This window comes from Schistocerca gregaria, chromosome 9 (genome assembly GCF_023897955.1).
Source record: "Schistocerca gregaria isolate iqSchGreg1 chromosome 9, iqSchGreg1.2, whole genome shotgun sequence".
NCBI classification, from domain to species: domain Eukaryota; kingdom Metazoa; phylum Arthropoda; class Insecta; order Orthoptera; family Acrididae; genus Schistocerca; species Schistocerca gregaria.
In genome coordinates this window covers 183,021,386-183,043,561 of record NC_064928.1, presented here as the reverse complement: position 1 = coordinate 183,043,561, position 22,176 = coordinate 183,021,386, and the positions used below count along the sequence as shown (strand labels likewise).

Genomic DNA, 22,176 nt, shown 5'->3' with positions numbered 1-22,176 from the left:
GTGTCTGGAGCAAGTATGGTGGGTCTGACACACCGGTGTCAATGTGTTCTTTTTTCCATTTCCAGGAGTGTACATAAGGCACACAACATGGCTTGGCACCATTGCATTTTAGTTACCCACCATGACTGGGGCTTCCATGGTCATCCTCAGATTTTTATCCACGAGTTTTTATCTCACCTGCTCTTCTGGGTTTGAGTTGGCATTTCACTCAGTACCCTCAGATTCAGGAGAAATGGTATCTCACATTGTTCTGTGCTAAGTCACACTCTTCCTCATTGCCATTATTGGGCTTGTGACCTCAGTTGGGCCTCTGGTTACCCCGGCGTTTTACGTCAATGATTTTTGCATCTTGTGTAGCTCCCACTTGATAGCATCTGCTGAGCACTGGGTCCAATGTGCCATCCAACAGGCCTCTGCATGGGCCACCTCTCGCATCTTCCAGTTTTCCCCCTCAAAAATGTGGGTTATGCATTTTTGTCGTCGACCCACAGTACGCCGGGATCCAGAACTTTATTTAGGCAACCAGCTTCTTGATGCTGTAGCACAGTCCCGTTTCTTGGACCTTATTTTTGATAACAAGCTGACATGGCTGCCCTACATTTGCCAACTAAAGACTACATGAATGCAGAAGTTAATGATTTCTGCTTCCTGGCCTACACAGCTTGGGATGCAGACCATACCACTCTTCTCCATCTTTAATGTGCTCTGGTCCTGTCCAGTCTAGATTATGGTAGTCAGATTTATGGCTCAGCAGCTCCTTCCACTTTGAAACTGCTTGACCCTGTTCACGATTGTGGAGTGCAGCTGGTTACTGATGCCTTTCGCACTAGTCCTGTTGATATTCTCCTCACAGAATTGGGGATTCGCAATTCATCTCCATTCATTGGACTGCACCCCGTGTCTTTCCTCCCATACCCCCCTTGGATGGTGCCTAGACCACAGATTAGGACTGGTCTATTCCAGGGTCCTAACTTCTCTATTGCTCCCATGGCTTTCCAGTGCCTTCTCTGTGCCATCCTTGCACAGTTCCAGGGTACGACCATCTTTTACACTGATGGCTCTAAGACTGTTTATAAGGTTGAATATGCTTTCACATCTTCTACTGGCTTTGAGCACTATTTATTGCTGGGATCATGTAGTGTGTTCACAGCAGAGCTTCTAGCCATTCACAGAGCCATTCTTTTTGTTTCCCAGGCCTCCCACCAGTGTTTTGTTCAGATTCCATGAGCAGCCTGCAGGCTATCGACTGATGCTACTCTCATCACCCTTTGGTCTCTCCTGTCCATGACTTTCTCTCTGTCCTTGAGCATGCCACCTGTTCAGTCGTCTTTCTCTGGGTCCCAAGTTATGTGGGCATCCCAGATCAAAGTTCAATCTTCTGAGTAAAGAGCAATTTGGTTTCCAGGCTGGCAAAAGCACAAATTCAGCTGTAGCTCACTTCTCAAATGTTATCCTCGAAGCACTAGACAAAGGAGACCACATAACAGGGATCTTCCTTGATTTGACCAAAGCATTTGACACGGTAGACCACACAATTTTGCTAAACAAACTAAATGCACTAGGAGTAAGAGGAGTAACAAACATGTGGTTTCATTCATACCTGCAAAACAGGGTCCAACAGGTGGAGATCACTCAAACCAACTCCAATCACACCTTTTCACACCCAGAATACATCAAGAGTCCCCCAAGGAAGTGTGCTGGGCCCAATCCTCTTTTTAATATACATAAACGATTTTCCACAAAGTGTCAAACATGGTGAATCAGTACTGTTTGCTGATGACAGTAACATCCTAATCAAAGCTGAGTCGCCAAGTGCACTTAATGAAAAAGCTGAGGAAACACTTAAGCATGTATGCCAATAGATAGAGACTAATAAATTAACCCTAAATGTAAAAAAAACCAACAGTATTAGCTTCCACTTAAACAGGAAACCGAACAGTAGCAAGCTAAAAGTTAATGACGAGCACATAGAATGTGTACCATCAACAAAATTTTTAGGCATGCATGTCGACTCTCAACTAAATTGGACCAAGCACACTGCGGTACTTGGAAAGCGAATAGCTTCAGCATGCTATGCACTTAGGATTATAAATTCAGTGTGTAGTAGCCAGTGTACTAGAACTGCATATTTTGCGTATGTCCACTCTATAATTAGTTATGGCATAACCTTCTGGGGATCAACAGAGCAGAACAGACAAACAATATTTAAGTTGCAAAAACGGGCCGTACGAATCATAACAAAAAGTAGCAGTAGATCCCATTGCACAGAGTTATTTAAATCTTTGGGTATATTGACAGTTCCGTGTGAATACATTTTGCAGACAGTAATATACATAAAAAGACACATTGACCAGTTCCCGATAAACAGTTCCATACATGCACATGACACCAGACACAGACAACACTTACACCTCTATAGGAAAAACAAATCAAAAACTCAAAATAGCATGTTATATAATGGAATTAAATTATACAATAAACTTCCACAAGTGATCAAAGACATAAGCAAAATAGATAACCTGAGGAAATCGCTAAAAAAATATCTCTCGGAAAAGTGCTTTTATACTGTCAATGATTACTTGAGATGATGTGAATGCATAGAAATATGTAAAAATTAGCAACTGTGTCATTAAGTGGTTTAAAAATGCATCTTGTTATAATATTCATGAATTCCGATTGTGACAATTATAAATTTGTGTACCTATTGTATATACTCATGTTGACAACATCCATACAATCCTGATTGTCTACGGATGGATAAATAAATAAATAAATAAAAATGAACTGGCTGACCGTTTGGCTGGAGAAGCAGTTAATTATACCCCATTTCCTTTCATGATTCCAGCTGCGTATCTGTGTCTAATCTTGTTGCCCAACAGTGGAATCTCATCTGGTGCGCTACTGCTCATAGTAAGGCGCTCTTATGTCCGCTCCTCTCTGAAGGGTTCCACTGTTTTATGCCGTTTACATATTGGTCTTACCTGACTCACCCATTGTTTCCTCCTACGTAACGACCCACCCCCACAGTGTGGTTGTGGAGCCAGACTGACAATATTTCACATATTGGTGGAGTGTCCCATTCTTTTGGCCCTTCGTGTTAAGTTTAGTCTTCCAGATTCCTTAAATTTAATATTAGCAGACGATCCATGAATGGTTGAAATGGTTCTCAGTTTCCTCCATGAAAGTGATTTTTATTTCCAGATATAAGATTCTCCTTTAGTCGTGGTGCAGGGGCAGGTTGGTTGTGGTATGGACTTCTTTTAGAGTCTTCTCGGTCTGTGACACCATGACTGGACCCTTTTTCCCGGTTTTTAGATTTGGTCTCACCTTCTATGCCTTTACTGTTTGTATTTAATGTTCATTAATTTATAATTTGACTCCCCTGGTTGGATCCATCCACTATTAGCAGACTCTCTTTCTTCTGTAACTCTCTTCGGATTCGTGGGACTGATAATCTCACCGTTTGGTCCCATAACCGCTCTCAATCAATCAGTCAATCAGTGCCCACCACCCACTGTGGGGGAGTGTCACTTCCATAGGTGGGGGGGGGGGGGGGTGTCTCCTAATTGACCAACTTATTACGGACCACGATTTGTCTCCCCAATGATGGTTCCCCTACCCTCTTCAGTGCCACTTATGGCACCTTTACTGCTACATCTGCCCTTGTGGCTTTCCTACATTGGTCATTCCATGATGACCTTTTGTGACAGTGACCACTTTCTGGTGATTCTATCATTTCCCTACTGCCTCCAGGCAGACAGGCCCCCACATTGGGCATTCGGCAGGGCCAGTTGGCCTTTATATACGTCTGCTGTGCACTTCAACATTTTCCTCTTGAATTCCATTGATGAAGTCATACAAGGTGTCTCTGCCACTATTCTTCAGGCTGCTGGCACTGTTGCTCCCCTTGTTGTCGACCAGTACAGTGGGGTGAAACAGATGGTGGGGCTGTTCAACTCTGCGTGGTGGACCAAGGATGTCGCCGTCGCTGTCCAGGTCCGCCGATGGGCACCGCAGTGATTTAAGGGACACCCTTCACAGACCAACCTCCTCACTTTTAAGCATCTCCATGTTAAGGCTCAATACATAATTAAGCAGAGTAAAAAGGAATGCTGGGAGTGCTATGTTTCGTCCCTGGCGATGTACGCTGCTTCATAGCAGATTTCGTCAAATCTCCATAACCTTCTAAGCCACCGGCGACAGTCAACTGTCCACGATCGTAACCTTCAAGATGCCCTGTGCACTGAGCCATTGGTGCTCACAGAACACCTCGTGGTACACTTTGTGACAACATCAGGGTCCTCTTCCTATCCTGCTGCCTTTCTCCGGTAGACATGCAGAGTTGAACGGGCCTCCCCTCTGTTTCATCCCACACCACGCTGAGTCCTATAGTGGACCCTTCACTGAACGGGAATTCTTGCAGGCTCTTACCTCTTCACGAGACATGGTCCCAGTACGGGTTCCAACCACAAACAGATGATCCAACACTTAAGACATTCCCCAGAGGCAACAGCTCCTCAGGGTATTCAACCGCATTCGGCTCACGGGTGCTTTTCCGCCACAGTGGCAGAACGGTATAGTTATCCCTGTCCTTAAGCCCAGGAAGAACCCAGCGACTCTAGACAGCTAGCCCTCCCCATTATCTTGACAAACGTACTTTGTAAATTGCTTAAGGAGATGGTTACCTTCATATTATGTTGGGAACTCAAATGTCAGAACCTTTTGTCCCTGTGTCAGTGTGGCTTCCGAGCAGGACGATCTCCAACTGACCAGTTACTGAGATTACAAACTGCCATCCAACAGGCTTTTACTCACTGTCAGCAGCTTGTCTTGGACTTCTTTGACCAACATAAGGCATATGACATGACTTGGCGCTATTACATTTTACGTACCCACCATGACTGGGGCTTCTGTGGTCTCCTTCAGATTTTTATCCGCAAGTTTTTATTTCAACGGCTCTTCTGGGTTCAAGTTGGCATTTCACTCAGTGTCCTCAGATTCAGGAGAATGGTGTCTCACATCATTTTGTGGTAAGTGTCACACTCTTCCTCATTGCCATCAATGGGCTTGTGACCTCGGTTGGGCCTCTGGTTACCCTGGCGTTGTACGTCGATGATTTTTGCATCTGGTGTAGCTCCGACTTGGCAGTATCTGCTGAGCACTAGCTTCAAGGTGCCATCCAACAAGCCTCTGTGTGGGCCACCTCTCATGCCTTCCAAGTTTCTCCCTCCAAAACGTGGGTTGTGCATTTTTGTCATTGACCCACAGTACGCTGGGATCCAGAGCTTTATTTCGGCAACAAGCACCTTGATCTTGTAGCACAGTTCTGTTTCTTGGACCATATGTTTGATAATGAACTGACATGGCTACCCCACATTCGCCAACTAAACACTACATGTATGCGGAAATTTAAGGCTCTCTGCCTCCTGGCCCACGCATCTTGGGGTGCAGACCGCACCACTTTTCTGCTCTGGCCCTGTCCAGTCTAGATTATGGTAGTCAGATTTATGGCTCAGGAGCTGCTTCCACTTTGAAAATGCTTGATCCTGTTCACAATTGTGGGGTGCAGCTGTTTATTGATGCCTTTCACACTAGTCCTGTTGATATTCTCCTCACAGAAGCGGGGATTCCCCCTCTACACATATGACCCAACCTACTCCTAGTTTCTTATGCAGTTGCCATTTGCCAGTTCTCTGACCATCCTGTAAACCCTGTGTTTTCGACAACGAGGGATTTCTCCCTCGTAACACCTACCCACGGGTGGGATTACCAGTTGGCATGTGTCTCACTTCCACCTGTTGGGATCTTCATCTCAACTCACTGAAATGCACTCCATGTCTTTCCTCCCGCCCTACCCTCCACCCTCCTGGATGGTGTCTAGACGACAGATTAGAACCAATAGATACCAGGGTCCTAAGATCTGTCACCCTATGATTTCCCGGCATCTCGTATGTGCCATTCTTGCATAGTTCCAGAAAGACACCATGTTGTGTCCTGGTGGTTCTAAGATAATTGATAAGGTAGGATACACTTTCACATCTCCTACTGGCTTAGAATAACATTTATTACCAGGATCATGTAGTGCATTCACAGCAGAGCTTCTATCCATTCACAGAGCCTTCTTTTTTCTTTCTCAGGCTTCCCTTCACAGTGTTTTAATTTTTTCAGGCTCAATGAGTAGCCTGCAGGCTATCGACCCAAGCTACTCTGGTCATTCTTTGGTCTCTGCTCTCCATGACCTCTCTGCCCTTGAGCATGCCACTTGTTCGGTCATCTTTCTCTGGGTCCCAAGTCATGTGGGCATCCCAGGCAATGAACTGGCTGACCATTTGGCTGGAGAAGCAGTTACTTATTGCCCATTTCCTTTCATGTGTCCAGCAGCGGATGCATGTCAAATGTCTCTCTGCCCAAAAATGGAATCTCATCTGGTGTGCTACTGCTCATAGTAATAAATTCCGCACAATCAAGGAGTCTACTGCAGTCTGGTGCTCTTCCTTCCACTCCTCTCAGTAGGAGTCCACTGTTTTATGCTGTCTGTGGATTGGTCATACCAAGCTCACCTATTGCTTCCTCCTACGTAACGACCCACACCCACAGTGTCGTTGTGGAGCCGGTCTGACTGTATCCCACACATTGGTGGAATGCTTCCTTCTTTTGGCCCTTCATGCTAAGCATAGTCTCCCTGATTCCTTAAATTTAATATTAGCAGACAATTCACGGATGGTTGAACTAGTCCTCAGTTTCCTCTGTAAAACTGGTTTTTATTTCCAGATATAAGGCTCTACTTAAGCCTTGGACCAGGAACAGGGTGGTTGTGGTTGGGACCTGATTTCCAGTCTTCTCAGTCTGGGACCTCATGAATGCCCCTTTCTTCCAGTTTTTAGATTTGGTCTCACCTTTTAGGCCATTTACTGTGTGTGTTTAATGTTTATTATTTTACAATTTGACTTACCTGACTGGATTCATCCACTTTCAGTGGATACTCTTTCTTCTGTGACTAACTTCGGAAGTGTGGGTCTGATGACCTCGCTGTTTGGTCCCATAACCCCTCTCAAGTAATCAGTCAGTTAATTAATCAAGATACGGAAGGGTTAATAATACTCTGTTTACAGAATTTTATAAATAGTTCGTGTAGATCTGAGCGCTCTTGCAGCCCTCGATGCTCTCTGCAGATGGAGCTGAAGTCACACAGCCAGAGTTGGTGGCACTGCATAGCAGCTTGACAGCATCCAGAAAGTTACGAGAAGGCGATTGCATGAAGCATCATCGTGACAGGTTGATTTAGAAGTGAGGACTTAGTTATAACTGCAACCAATGACCGTTTCGTTTCACTTCAACATACAAACTCGTGTGCGCAACACACTATTGCTGTAGCCATGTAGCTGAAGAATTGTATGAGTGATATAGCAGATGTCTTTCTCAGGTAAGACACTGGATTTGTATGGCAGTTCAAATCCTTGTCCCACTGTCAATGTTTAGGCTTCCTGTGATTTCCTGAACAAGGCAAAGCAAATGCTGAGGTGATTCCTTTGTAGGAGCACAGCCAATTTCCTTCCTCATCCTTTCTCAGTTTACTTGTGATCTGTCTGGGATGACCTCTTTGAAACCCTAATTGTCCTTCCTTTTTCTGCTTGTGCTAGATAGAATCAACATATGTAAGACGACTGAAATTGAAACATGTGAAAAGATTAGTCATGTAAGCCCACAGGCAACACTGTACCCTAGAGATAAACATACTCTTAAAGGTATTCTGTCTTCTGCAATGCAGAAGCCACTGAAGATGTGCATCTGCCTTTTACTAGTCTGACAGTGAAAACAAAAGGTGGCAAAAATGGAAGGGTGCCACTATAAGTGGAAAAGATCCTCCTATCACTGCAGTGAACTGTAAAATCTTTACATCTACATCTACATGATTACTCTGCAATTCACATTTAAGTGCTTGGCAGAGGGTTCATCGAACCACAATCATACTATCTCTCTACCATTCCACTCCCGAACAGCACGCGGGAAAAACGAACATCTAAACCTTTCTGTTCGAGCTCTGATTTCTCTTATTTTATTTTGATGATCATTCCTACCTATGTAAGTTGGGCTCAACAAAATATTTTCGCATTCGGAAGAGAAAGTTGGTGACTGAAATTTCTTAAATAGATCTCGCCGCGCCGAAAAACGTTTTTGCTTTAATGACTTCCATCCCAACTCGCGTATCATATCTGCCACACTCTCCCCTATTACGTGATAATACAAAACGAGATGCCCTTTTTTACACCCTTTTGATGTCCTCCGTCTATCCTACCTGGTAAGGATCCCACACCGTGCAGCAATATTCTAACAGAGGACGAACGAGTGTAGTGTAAGCTGTCTCTTTAGTGGACTTGTTACATCTTCTAAGTGTCCTGCCAATGAAACGCAATCTTTGGCTCTCCTTCCCCACAATATTATTTATGTGGTCTTTCCAACTGAAGTTGTTCGTAATTTTAACACCCAGGTACTTAGTTGAATTGACAGCCTTGAGAATTGTACTATTTATCGAGTAATCGAATTCCAACGTATTTCTTTTGGAACTCGTGTGGATCACCTCACACTTTTCGTTATTTAGCGTCAACTGCCACCTGCCACACCTTACAGCACTTTTCTAAATCGCTTTGCAATTTATACTGGTCTTCGGATGACCTTAATAGACTGTAAATTACAGCATCATCTGCAAACAACCTAAGAGAACTGCTCAAATTGTCACCCAGGTCATTTATATAGATCAGGAACAGCAGAGGTCCCAGAACTCTTCCCTGGGGAAAATGTCTTTTGCTTAACATTACATTGCTAGGCACAGAAATTAAACACTTACATCTACATGGTCACAATTTACTATCCCATTTACTGTGAATGTAATATAAGGAAAAACGGAGTGATTATATTAACAAAAGTGGAATAAACTTCCACACCATATTAGTAAGTACTACTCTTTGAGTGGTGTATTTGAGAAATTGATATGGAAACTTACAAAAGAGCAATTCTCACAGTTTTTAGGCTTGCAGCAGAAAATGTTTTAAGCTTCATTACAGTTGGAGGGGGGTGCCAATAAGACATAGGAGAAATAACTGGGAAGTGATCCTATGTGAGGATTTAAATATCACTTTCATCTTGGATATTTCTGATTGAGGGTACTTACAGTTGCTCATTGTGAACCTCGGTTTGACATCCCACAGCAACATCCCCGACAAGAAAGGGAAGACATAGTACAATGGTAGGTGATAAATTATTCCTAAATATAACACAATAGTCTTCCGTGAAACAGGCGTATGCACCGTGATACATGGTTTATCTGATGTGATGGTCAAATGGCAACAGTAATCCAGCCCCGTCAGTCAGCTGTATCTAATAGGAAGTGGAATGTTATAATGTTACGTGTATGTAGGCCAGTGATTTGTACATGTTGAGTTGGTATGAGGAGATGTAAATTTTATTGCTCAGCTGAATGCGAGGTGGTGTTGCATGTGAGTTCAGGTACTGAGGCAGTTGACGAGTAGCGGGAAATGGTTCAGTCCCAAAGCCTGGAATTTGGGCAGCAGTTACTCACATGACATTTGTGTATTAAGATGCACCAGAAAAGGTGGACTTGAAGACAGTCTGAAACATTGCTTCTTGCATACCTTAGAAATTCTGCAATAAATTACACTTAAGTGATAGAGCAAATATGCAATTTCAGAAGAGTGAAGTGGATACAATGAAACAATAATATTTTGAATTTCTTAAAAACTACAGGCATTAATATTTTGCAGAGACTAAAAATTTTCACCTTTGAATTAACAACTTTTAAGCATTTGTGCGATTTCTCTGACAAACGATATCTCAGATGTTAGCATTACGCTATATCTATCATCCCTCAAAGCTATTCATTTGTATCTAATTTATTACATTTTATATAATTTCTTCATGCAAATGTTTGTAGAACATCGTATCCTCCATATTCACACAGGACCTGAATGCAGTGTGAATACCTCATATAGTGTCATACTTTTGTAATTATTTATTGAATATTATGCTATTTTTGCCAGTAACTTATTTAAATATTGATTACAATTGATATTAACAGCTGTGTTAATTTAAAGGTGATCAGTCTCATGTGTTTGCTGACACCATCGTTGAAAAAAGTGTCAAAAGACAATTCTGTCAAGCAATTTTAAATACTTGTTTAAACAATATCTAATGACAATTTGTCGTCATTGAACACGAGTTCACTTGGGCAAGAATGCTTTCTTATTTACTGGTGAATAAACCTTAATTTATATGTATTGTGTATGTCTGTGTGGGACAAAATGTTTAACATTTATTTTATTTAAGTATTGTTGTAAGATATTAGTTTAGCGTGGAAAGCGGTCAACTTTCATCAAAAGTCATGTCTATAGAATACAAGAATGGTGTAATTTTGGTGGGGATGGCCATCAGTAAATGAGAGTTAGACAATGGCAGGACACTGCTGGAATCAAGTGCAGGCAAACACTTTTTCAGTGGTGCACTAAAAGAAGTAATTCTGGGCACTTTCACATTTGAGCTGGAAGAAGGCTGACCTGCCTTTGGGAGTGTATGTTATTCGGTCATTTTGTTGATCGTCCAGGTGGTGTATGTCTGCTACGGTACTTGGAACATTTGAAGGGACTCTAACGCTCGTGGGCTCTTAATATGTTCCAGAGCAGAACTCTTAAACTTTCCCACTTACATTACGAATTTGAGAATAAACAAAGTGTGAACTTCTATTCATTATCTCTCATGTCTTGTGTAAATTGTCATACTGAACTCCAAATATTTTGAGCTGACAAATGTTTAGTGTTTGTTATCAGAAAATGTATTTAATTTCCTGCTTGTCTTAGATGACTGTAGCTTAAAGATTCAACTACCGTTCTTCTAATGCTTTCAGTGCAACTTTATTACATTTAACCCACCGAGGAAGTGATAGGAAAAGTTAGTGTCAAGGATTTGGAGGGTCATGATGACCCTGTATCTCCTTCATATTTTTTAAAGTATTTATTGGTATTTTTTAACAGATGATGGGGAAGTTAACTTACAAATTAGTCAAGCTGGCAGAGTTGGTGGTCATGTGTGCATGAGGTGTGCTTGCTTATGTGTATGAATAGCACTTGTTTCTCGTTTGCTGATGACGGCTGTGGCCGAAAGCTTTATGTTTGTGTATTTTCATTGTGCCTGTCTGCAACTTAATGTTTCTTCTTTAGGGTAAGCTGCAATCTATCTTTCCCTCCATTGTTCATATCCGTACCTGGAGTTTTCATCATTTGACTTTGTTATTAAAGCAAATTACATAAAAAACACCCATTATGCGTAAAAATGCTTTAATTGTTTCAGATATACAAAAAGTCTAAAAATTGATCATCTTTAGCTGGACTTTGTTTTACATATTTTCACAAACCAGCAAGAACAACCATTATTATGAGTAATTCACATTTTTTGTAAATATTTATGAGATCAATCATCTTCAGCCAAAAAATTTGTAATAAATTGGTCTTATAAGCTATTAATCATCTCTTGCCATAGCACATCATTGATAGAATGTAACAATGTGTTGCAGACAAATGTACTTTTCACAAACGTCCTAGACATGAGATGTCTTACGATGTCTGACATAGGGACACTCTTGGCACGTTCTTTGTACACCTTGGACTCTAGCAGTCTGTTTCTGTGCAGATTCTCCACTGAATTCTCTAATTCCCTTACACAAAGTTCTCAGCAATTGAGATATTTCATTCTGGGTACTTAAGTGTTCACTTGCAACCACACAGCCTATGTTTTAATAAAATAATGATGCTTTTGGGATTCTTATTTGATCAGTGAACATTATTAGCCTTTATGCTAGCAATTCTCAGTGTTGCATAGAACACACACTGAGGCTTTTTTTAATTTTTTTAGATAAGGAAGATTCCTGCTTACATCATAGGTGTCAGATAGCTCATATGCAACGTCTACCCCACCTATCACTGAAGTGCCAAAGAAACTGGTATAGGTGTGCATATTCAAATACAGAGATATGTAAATAGGCAGAAGACGGCTCTGCGGTTGGCAACACCTATATAAGACAAAGTGTCTGGCACAGTTGTTACATTGGTTACTGCTGCTACAATGGCAGTTTATCAAGATTTAAGTGAGTTTGAACGTGATGTTATAGTCGGCACACGAGCAATGGAACACAGCATCTCCGAGGTAGCGATGAAGTGGGGATTTTCCCGTATGACCCTATCAAGAGTGTGCTGTGAATATCAGGAATCCAGTAAAACATCAAATCTCCAACATTGCTGCAGCTGGAAAAAGATCCAGCAAGAACGGGACCAATGGCGACTGAAGAGAATCGTTCAGCGTGACAGAAGTGCAACCCTTCAGCAAATCTCTGCAGATTTCAATGCTAGGCCATAACCAAGTGTTAGTTTGCCCTTGATGACTGCACAGGACAGAGCTTTATGCCTCGCCTGGGCCTGTCAACACCGACGTTGGACTGTTGATGACTGGAAACCTATTATCTGGTCAGATGAGTCATTTCAAATTGTATTGAGCGGATGGATGTGTACGTGTATGGAGACCTTCTCGTGAATCCATGGACCCTGCATGTCAGCAGGGAACTGTTGAAGCTGGTGGAGGCTCTGTAATGGTGTAAGGCATGTGCGGTTGGAGTGATATGGGACCCGTGATACATCTAGATACGACTCTGACAGGCGACAGGTATGTAATCATCCTGTCTGATTACCTACATCTATTCATGTCCATTGAGCATTCAGATGGACATGGACAATTCCAGCAGGACAATGCGATACCCCACAAGTTGTGAATTGCTACAGAGTGACTCCAGGAACACTCTTCTGAGTTTAAACAGTTCTGTGGGCCACCAAGCTCCATAGACATGAACATTATTGAGCATATCTGGGATGCCGTGCAAAGTCATGTTCAGAAGAGATCTCCAACCCCTTCATACTCTTACAGATTTATGGACAGCCCTGCCACGATTCGTGGTGTCAGTTCCCTCCAGCACTACTTCAGACATTAGTCGAGTCCAGGCCACATCGTGTTGCAGCACTTGTGTGTACTCGTGGGGACCCTACACAATATTAGGTGGGTGTCCCAGTTTCTTTGGCTCTTCAGTGTAAAACTTACACCCCCCCCCCCCCCTCCCCACTCCCATTGATCCATCAATTTGAGCATTGCAGTGGAGACTAGATGTGAGCAAAGAGACTGTTTTTCTTTGGTATATGTTATAGGAGTGTAATATCCTTTTTGAAACCAAACTTAGATGAATAGACTTCTGTATCACAAGTTTTGCAAAATTCCAGAGGGTTTTGTCTCTCGTTCTTACGCACTGTTTCCATGGATGTAAGCTTGTGTTCTTTGATTAGGTGTGACACTAGCTCATAGCTAGTGTACCAGTTATCAAAAGTCATGTCACAGTCAGCTTTTAAAATGGGCTGTACCACACGATTCATGACATAAAATGGTTTATTGTTGAGTAAAAGTGAAAATGGTCCATCTGCCTGCTTTCAAGCATATATTTCGAGCTTGAAAACATGAAAGTTCTTTGTGTCAACAGAGGTTAATATTATTGTGCCATGCGTCTGCCTCTGAATGCAAGCAGAATTTCATCTGTGGTTGTGCATTCTCCTAAGATGAAGGCTTGTTTGCAGTTTTCCATGAATGCTTCAAATATTTGACAGCATTTTTACCAAATATGCCTGATAATACAAAATATTCATTAAAAATAATAGATAAAAGAATGGCAGAAAAATGTTACATCGCAGTTGTGGAAGGATCATAATTACTACCCACTAAGCGTTCGTGCAGTTTTATCTCCTTGCACGTGCGGTGGCCAACCAAGTGGTGGTGTCTGGAGGGGATCACTTCATTTTTGCTGCTACAGAGAACTTTGGTAGAATACAACTGCAGAACAAAAAACTATACACGAAAATAAGTGAGCAGGGTCAAATTGACCCTACCACATTCTTGCAAGTTAATAAGGTTATCATTCTGTCTGTAATATAATTGGTTATCATAGGACCATTTTCCATTTATTTGAGAGACACTTTTTGAAATATTATTCGGCAGATTTCTCTGATTATGTCTGCATCAGTTACTGACAATGTTAGAATAAAATCCATTTTATTAATTCTGTTTATTTAATATTTATTTTATTAATTTAAAATTCTAGCCAATAAATATACTTTGACTGCAGGATCACAGCAATAGTTTATTTGCAGTGAGTTAGGTGCCGGGCACAAAAGCAGATGTTTGGCTCAACACTACAGCATTATCGAGCAATTCTTTTAAACACAGCTGTGTTTAGCCCAGTTACTTAAGGTGTGAGCAATACCATATAAAATCACAATTGGTTTACTTGTATGGGATGCTGGTTATAAAAACGGCTTGGCAGAATATCCATCAGGTAACGTTGCAGTGTGTAGTCTGCATTTTGAAATTTCATTGGGATGACTAAACTGGGGAACTGAATGGCAAATTCAACAAGGCTCTTGCATGAAATTGTAAGCTCTCCAGAAAGAGAAGAGAATCACTGAGCAGGAGGCAAATTTTTGTGCCCCCCCCCCCCCTTCCCCCCAGGGTGAACTGGAACATGCAAAATTTAGTTTCAGTTTAAGAGACAAGAGATCATTGGTACTGGGTAAAAGGTAACAAGCAATGGGCAGAAGGGGAACAGCACTTCAATTTCTACATCTACATTTGAGGTTACAGTATCAAATAAATTTGAATTTGTACCTGAAGTAAGAGAGGAAGAGCCTCATCCAGTGGTAGGTTACAGTAGGGTGCAGCAGACTTCTAGCAAAGAAACTACTTGTTAGTCAGTGCCATTGGAGAGCAGGAAGAGGAGTCTTGCTGCTAGGCAGTAGCCATGGGAGGGGTGAGGTTAGTTGCTACAGGACAAATTAAGAACAGGATACTAGGTTAAGAGTATTGGTGAAGTCAAGTCTAGCCTTAGCCATGTGAAGGAGGACATAGGGAATTTGTGCAAAGGCTTAGAGAGGATCAGGTTATTGTAGTAAGTGGAGCAGGGAACAGCCTACTTGAGAGACAGTAATTACAGCATTAGGTGTGACCTGGATGAAATAAGAGTAACAACTACACACACACAAATCTGAGTTTTATATAGATCCTCTGGCGCTATGACCAGCTCTGAGTTAACACTGCTGTGAGTTGTGTGAACGAGAGTTGAGCAGGCTGCTGCTGACTGAAATGAAATCTCATAAATGAAGTGCCTAAGATTGCACAGAAAAATACGGTTAGCTTATTTCATCAAAATATTAGAAGATTGAATGATAAGATAGAAGAGCTTCTTATCTCATTGGGAAATTGAGAGAACTCTGAAATACAGAGATCCATTGTCTACCAGATCACAACAGAACCACAGGATTAAATAAATTACATATAAAAGATAACGCTCTAGCATCTTACTCGTGCAGAACTAATATGGGAAAAGGAGAGTTGTTACATGTACTAAGACAGAATACAAGTTCAAAAACACTGAGAAATATAGATTTTGTTGTGATGAGCACGTAGAAGTGTGAGCATGTGAATTAATACTGAAAAATTGTTCACTTTTAATTGTAGCTTTATACATATCCCCACTAGGAAATTTTGAACTGTTTATGAAGAATCTGGACTCTTTATTATGCTATCTGTCAAACGACAGCAAGCAGTTAGTAGACTGTGTTGACATAAAGATAATTCTGATAGGAAAAATGATCTGGAAACCGTATGTGAATCCTATAATTTGACCTTGGTAATTAACTTCCCAACACAGGTGGATAAAGACAGTAGGATCCCAATTTCTATTTTCTTTGATGAAACTCAAGACAGGGAAATTACTGTTTACCCAGTAACAAATGCTCTCTGATCATGATGCGCAGTCATAAATAAGATAGTATCTTACAGTGTGGATACTCCTGAGTAGAAATCAGTTAGAATAACTGACACCAAGACAAATGTTTTTAAGAGTAGCTTACTGGAGATGACTTCGGATGAAATGTATAGTGGACCAAATGCCTAAACAACACTTAAACTGTTCTACGATAAATTCATATCACCATTTCGAAATTGCTTTCCTCATATGCTAATCAGTGAGAAGTTAAACTATACTGTGAAAGGAAAAGTGAAATGTATCTGTTGGAAAGAACAAGTAGAGATCCTGTGGTATTTACACAGTACAAAAGCTACTCAAAATTAAGAAGAAAGATTATTTAAAAAATCAAAGTTCATGCACATAATGTCAGAAATCAGTGATTCCTACAACACGCTTAACACCATTTGGAATGTAATGAAGAGAGACACTTCACAGGACAGCCAGCCACGGAACGGTATAACGTCACTATTAAACTGAGTGAAAGGGCTATAAATGATAAGCCACGCTTAGCGAGTGTATTTAATAATCATTTCTTAAATATTATAGAAAGTATATGGACAAACAGTTCAAGAGAAAGTAACAGCAGTATGTTGTAAAAGTAACTCTCATAAAATTCAATCATGTGAACATATCACTCACTTTACTTTCTGAAGTAAAGAAGATCACATGTTCTGTCAAAAATAAAATCTTATCTGGTTTTCGTGGTGTTTCCATTGGAATACAAAGACCTGTTCCCATATAATCAGCCCTGTATTATCTGAAATATGTAATACATCCAGAGTGACTTAAATATGTCGTCGTTAAATCTCTCTCTAAGAAAAAGGATGAGAAAGATGTCAACAACTCCTGACCTGTTTCCTTGCTGACATAATTTTTCAAAGTTTTTGATACGTATTCTAGAATCGTATCTCCAGAAAATCAGTTTGTTTCAGAAGAGTTGCTGTACTGAGAATGCCATTTACATGTTCACTCGCCATATTTTACAAGCTTTAAATAATGAAACAGCGCCGGTTGGAATTTTCTATGATGTATCTAAGGCATTTGAACAGTGAATTACTGTATTCTCCTAGATAAATTGAAGTTTTATGGGGTTGATGGTGTAGCCAATAAGTGGGGTATCATCACATATAGCCTTTATAGCACAAAAATTTCTACTTACTGAATCAATCAATATAGTCTGGAGACATAATTCCGAGTGGAAAAAAAAGCGCATATGGGTTTCCCCACTGCTCAATCTTATGTCCACTATTGTTTCTCATATGTGCAAACAAGCTTCCATCTAATGTGCTACAGGCAGAGTTAGTTCTTTTTGCAGACGACACCATAGTCTGATAAAAATTACGTGACAGTTGATGTGTCACACATTGTAGCTGGTATTGACCAGTCTGTGGCCAGTGCCACACCTGAACTGTTTGCAATTGTCAAACTGCCACAATAATTAGTTACCTTCCAGTTCCTCATCCAGCTTTCTTTCTTAATATGTTTGTATCCCAAATCCTCAGTCTGGACCTTTTATTTTTTGCCCCGTCACACAAGAATCTCTCTCTCTCTCTCTCTCTCTCTCTCTCTCTCTCTCTCTCTCTGTGTGTGTCTCTGTCTCTCAAATCCAGGACTGTTCATCACTTGATATTGCAGACCCTGTGTAGCCAGTACGAGGATAGGTTTCATGTAACCAGTGACAGTTTGCTTTTTCCATTAAAACTGAAACTTTTGTTGTGGAACATGGCTATGCAGACAAACATGTTAAGAATTTTTTTCTGTTTTGAGTTCCCTCATGCACGTTTGTCTTAAATAGTGTGAATAAAGCAATTGTGATTTGAGTGCTATGCATCACTGGGCAAGTAAGTTTAAAGATGTTGAGGTGGGAACATGTGACCTGCATGACAAACAGAAAGTAGGACATTCTGTGACAGCAGCCACTGAGTTTCATAAGCAAAGTGTTGACAGATTGGTTCAGGATGATTGGCATATCACTTGGAGAGAAATTGGAAGCATAATCGGCATTTCACAAGAATGTGTGGGTGACTTAATTGCTTTGCTCTGCTGTCGGAAGATCTGTGCACAGTGGGTACCCCGGATGTTGACCCCTGGAATGAAAGTGCATACACTTGAAATTTTCCAGGAACTTGTCTTGTGTTAGAGAATGGAGGTGACGCCTTTCTCCAATCAATTGTGACAGGAGACGAAATGTAGCTACACCATTACGACTCGGAGACGATATGTCAGTTTATGGAATATCAACACAAAGACTCGCCCCAGGAAAAGAAATTCAAGACACAGCCCTCAGCTGGAAAAATCATGGCCACAGTGTTCTAGGACGCAAATGGTGTTATCCATGTTGATTTCCTTGATCGTGAAACAACAACAAATTCAGAGTGTTATATCACAACACTGCAAACTCTGAAACAACAACTAACAAGACTCCAAAAGGAAAAGGGAAATGTTTTCCTGCAACATGACAATGCCAAACCATGCACTTCATATGCCGCCACAGCAAAAGTTTAGAGACTGAATCTTAACACAGTACGGCATCGTCCATACGGTCCAGATTTAAAACCGTCTGATTTCCATCTGTACCTGATAATGAAAGATGATCTGCAGGGGCATCATTATGCTTCTGGTGAAGACATTGAGAGAAGTGTGAGACTGTGGTTGCGGAAACAGTGTGTTGACTTCTTCTGTGGCAGCTTCAGAAAACTTGTTCATCACTGGCCAAAATGTACCCAATTGGCTGGTGATTATGTGGAAAAGTGAATATTGGTAATTAAACTCTAAGGATTATTTCTGTGTTTGATTTGTTAAAATATTCCCATCCTAGCCCAATTAATGAAGGTGGATGCATTACTTTTCATTCAATCCTCATAGTTCAGTCGCAAATTGTGACTCGCAGTTTTCTCAGATACATTGCACATCATGAGGTTGTGGTTAGGTAAGGATATGAGTTTAAATTCAGGGCTGCAGAACCCATTGTCTGCTACAGTTCAGTCATCAGTCACTTAAAATCGGCTGTCGACAGAGCATCTTCCATTTCCATAATACCTCACAGTGGTTGCGTCCAACATTGCTCTGCACTACACATTAACACCATTGGTGAAGTGACCCGCTATGTTTTTGTCATCAGTTGTGGCAGCAAGTGACAGACATCAACTATCCAGTAATTTTAACTGGACTATAGTATTGTAATCAATCCGTGCATACACATAGAAACAGAAGAAATGGTAAACAGTGGTCTTAACAGTATCATTGACTGTTTTTCTGCAAATGGTGTCACCCTCAATTTTAAGAAGACACAGTGGAAAATCCAGGATGTAATGTAACAATATATTGAAAAGGAAAGTGTTGCTTCAACTGCCAGAGGCTGCAGTTTTGTGTGTGAGTGGGGGGGGGGGGGGGTTTTCAACTTTCATAGTATTGTAAAAAGACACAACATATTTAGTTCTACTCATCTAGAGGTACTACACCAATGATAATTTTAACTCATGGTGCGGAAATAATCAATAGGGTGGAAACTTCAAAATTCTTAGGTGTCAATATTGGTGAAAATTTACACTGGTAAAAGCCTATTTTAGAACTACTAAAACAACTGAGTTCAGCCACATTTGCACTTAGAAACTTTTCAAATTAACTGTACAATAGATTACAAAAGTCCTTAGTTCAGTAACTCTCCTGATTGAGGACCAACTTTGTATACCATATTTTCAGCAGTAGTTTTACTTGGCCAGTGTACATTTCAAAGTCACAGTCCATCATCAGGACTCCAGGCGTTAAGTAAGGGCCTTTACTGCTACGACAACATCTCACAAAACTGTTTCTGTGAGTTTTTAATTGCGGTTTGCAAAATTGTGCTGGAATTTGTCATTCTGTGTGTTGACGCTACAGTGAAGTGGCATCCAAATGCAGTATACACAATGATAACACTAAAAGTTTCATAGAACATGATAAGGTATTATTTCATTAGTCACTCCACAATTCTTAAGAGTATTTTGACATGACTAATGTTGACTTTGCCAGTATACAGAGAGCTGGTATATTAATGTTGTGTTTGAGCTGTCACATAAAAACAGCAGCTCAGTTGTGTAGAGGGGAGCAGTGGCTCTTTTTCTCATAATATATATAAACAAGTATAAAGTAATTTATGTAGTTGCCAGTGTGAGTGGATTAGCACTTGTCATGATTTGGTGTTATACCTGACAGAAGTCACCTGTGGAGGGTGAATCTTCCTGTGGGCGTGTGGTTTTTCATGTTATATTTCAGAAAGCTCTGCTTCATAGTGAGATTTATGGAATGCAATTTTCAGTAAGTCGTTTAGAATAGAATATTCTCACATCTTTCACAATGACCAATGTCAGCTTCGCATTCAAACTTTTTTTTTTGTTGCCACACTTACATATATGAAGTCTGCAGTCTGAGAACATCACCTTACCACATCTTGTATCTTAAGGTGCAAGACACTGATTGCTGTTAACTATATACTTGCTGATGATGGAGGAAAACTTTCTTCCTACTTTTTCTATACATACGGTACTGAATCACACCCTCATTAGTTAGTGGATGGAAGTGAGAAGGGCTGAAACAAACAGTTAAACCTTCTTATTATTGAGAAGTGACAAAGTGACCTAAACCTCCATTATAATTGGGGAAGAGTAGTTTTTGGTGTATAAATGACAGTACACTGGTTGATTCAACGTTGCATCAAGAAGAGAGATTTCATTTTAGACGAGACGTGCCACATGTCGTTCAGGCACTGTTTGAATGGAGTCTTTAGTGTTGTGCAGTAACTCTCTTTTTCTAAAAAAATTGTTTATAAAAGAATGGAAAAACTTGTAGGAGCCAACCTAGGGAAAGGTCAGTTTGTATTCTGGAGAAATGTAGGAACACTGCAAAGCAGTACTGACCCTATGACTTACTTTAGAATACCAAACAATGGAAAATCCAGGATGGAATGTGACAATATGAGAGAAGGAAAGTTGCTACTCACCATAGAGCGGAGATGCTGAGCCGCAATAGGCACAAAAAAAGATGCACACAATCATAGCTTTCGGCCATTAAGGCCTTTGTCAGTTCACACACACACACACACACACACACACACACACACACACAATCTAAACTTGCACACACATCTGCAGTCTCAGAGAACTGAAGTATAGTTTCAGCTCTCTGAGACTGCAGATGTGTGTGCAAGTTGCACTTATGTGAGTGTGTGTGTGTGTGTCTACTGCTGACAAAGGCCTTAATGGCCAAAAGCTATGATTGTGTGCATCTTTTTATTATGCATATCGCGGCACAGCATCTCCGCTATATGGTGAGTAGCAAATTTCCTTCTCTCATATTGTTACTTTAGAATATAGTTTAAGAAAAGACAAATCTACATTTATAGTGTTTGTGGATGTGGAGGAAGGTTTTGACAGTGTTGGCTGGAATAAACTCTTTGAAATTCTGAATGTAGCAGGGGTAAAAAATACAGGGAGAAAAAGGTTATAAACAATTAGTACAGAAAATATGTGACAGCTATGAGTTGAGAGGACACAAAAGTGAATCAGTGGTCAAGAAGGGAGTGAGACGGGATTGTAGCCAATACCCGATGTATTCTATCTGTGTACTAAGCAAGCAGAAAGGAAACCAAGGAAAAAAGAAATAAAAACTTTGTTTGCCAATGACATTGAGACAGCAAAGGACTTGAAACAACAGTTCAGTGCTGTGGGCAGTGGCTTTGAAGAAGGATATAAGATGAACATTAACAAAAGTGAAACAAAGGTAATGGAATGTAGCTGAATTAAATTGTGAAATGAGACACTTAAAGTAGAAGATTAGTTTTGCTATTTGGGCAGAAAAATGGCTGATAATAGCCGAAGTAGAGAGGATATAAAATGTAGACTGACAATGATAAGAAAAGTGTTTCTGAAGAAGAAAAATTTGTTAACATAGGATATACATTTACATGTTAGGAAGTCTTTCCTGAAAGCATTTGGGTAACCATCTATGGAAGTGAAATGTGGATGATAAACAGTTCAGACAAGAAGAGAATACAAGTTTCTGAGATGGGGTACTGCAGAAGAATGTTGAAGGTTAGATGGGTAGATCACATAACTAATGAGGAGGTACTGAAGAGAATTGGGGAGAAGAGAAATTTGTGGTACCATCTGACTACAAGAAGGGGCCAGTTGGTAGGGCACTCTCCAAGACATAGAGACACCACAAATTTAGTATTGGAGGGAAGTAAGGGGGATGGGTGGGGGTAAAAGTCGCAGAGGGAGACCAGTAGATGAATGCAG

At 40.7% G+C, this 22,176-nt stretch overlaps 1 protein-coding gene across 1 annotated transcript in view; it reads left to right on the top strand.

Annotated features, from left to right (window-relative positions):
- Positions 1–22,176, top strand: part of LOC126291760 (guanine nucleotide-binding protein subunit beta-like protein 1) — a 61,272-nt gene that overhangs the window by 22,352 nt on the left and 16,744 nt on the right. The gene's annotated exons all lie outside the window — the stretch shown is intronic.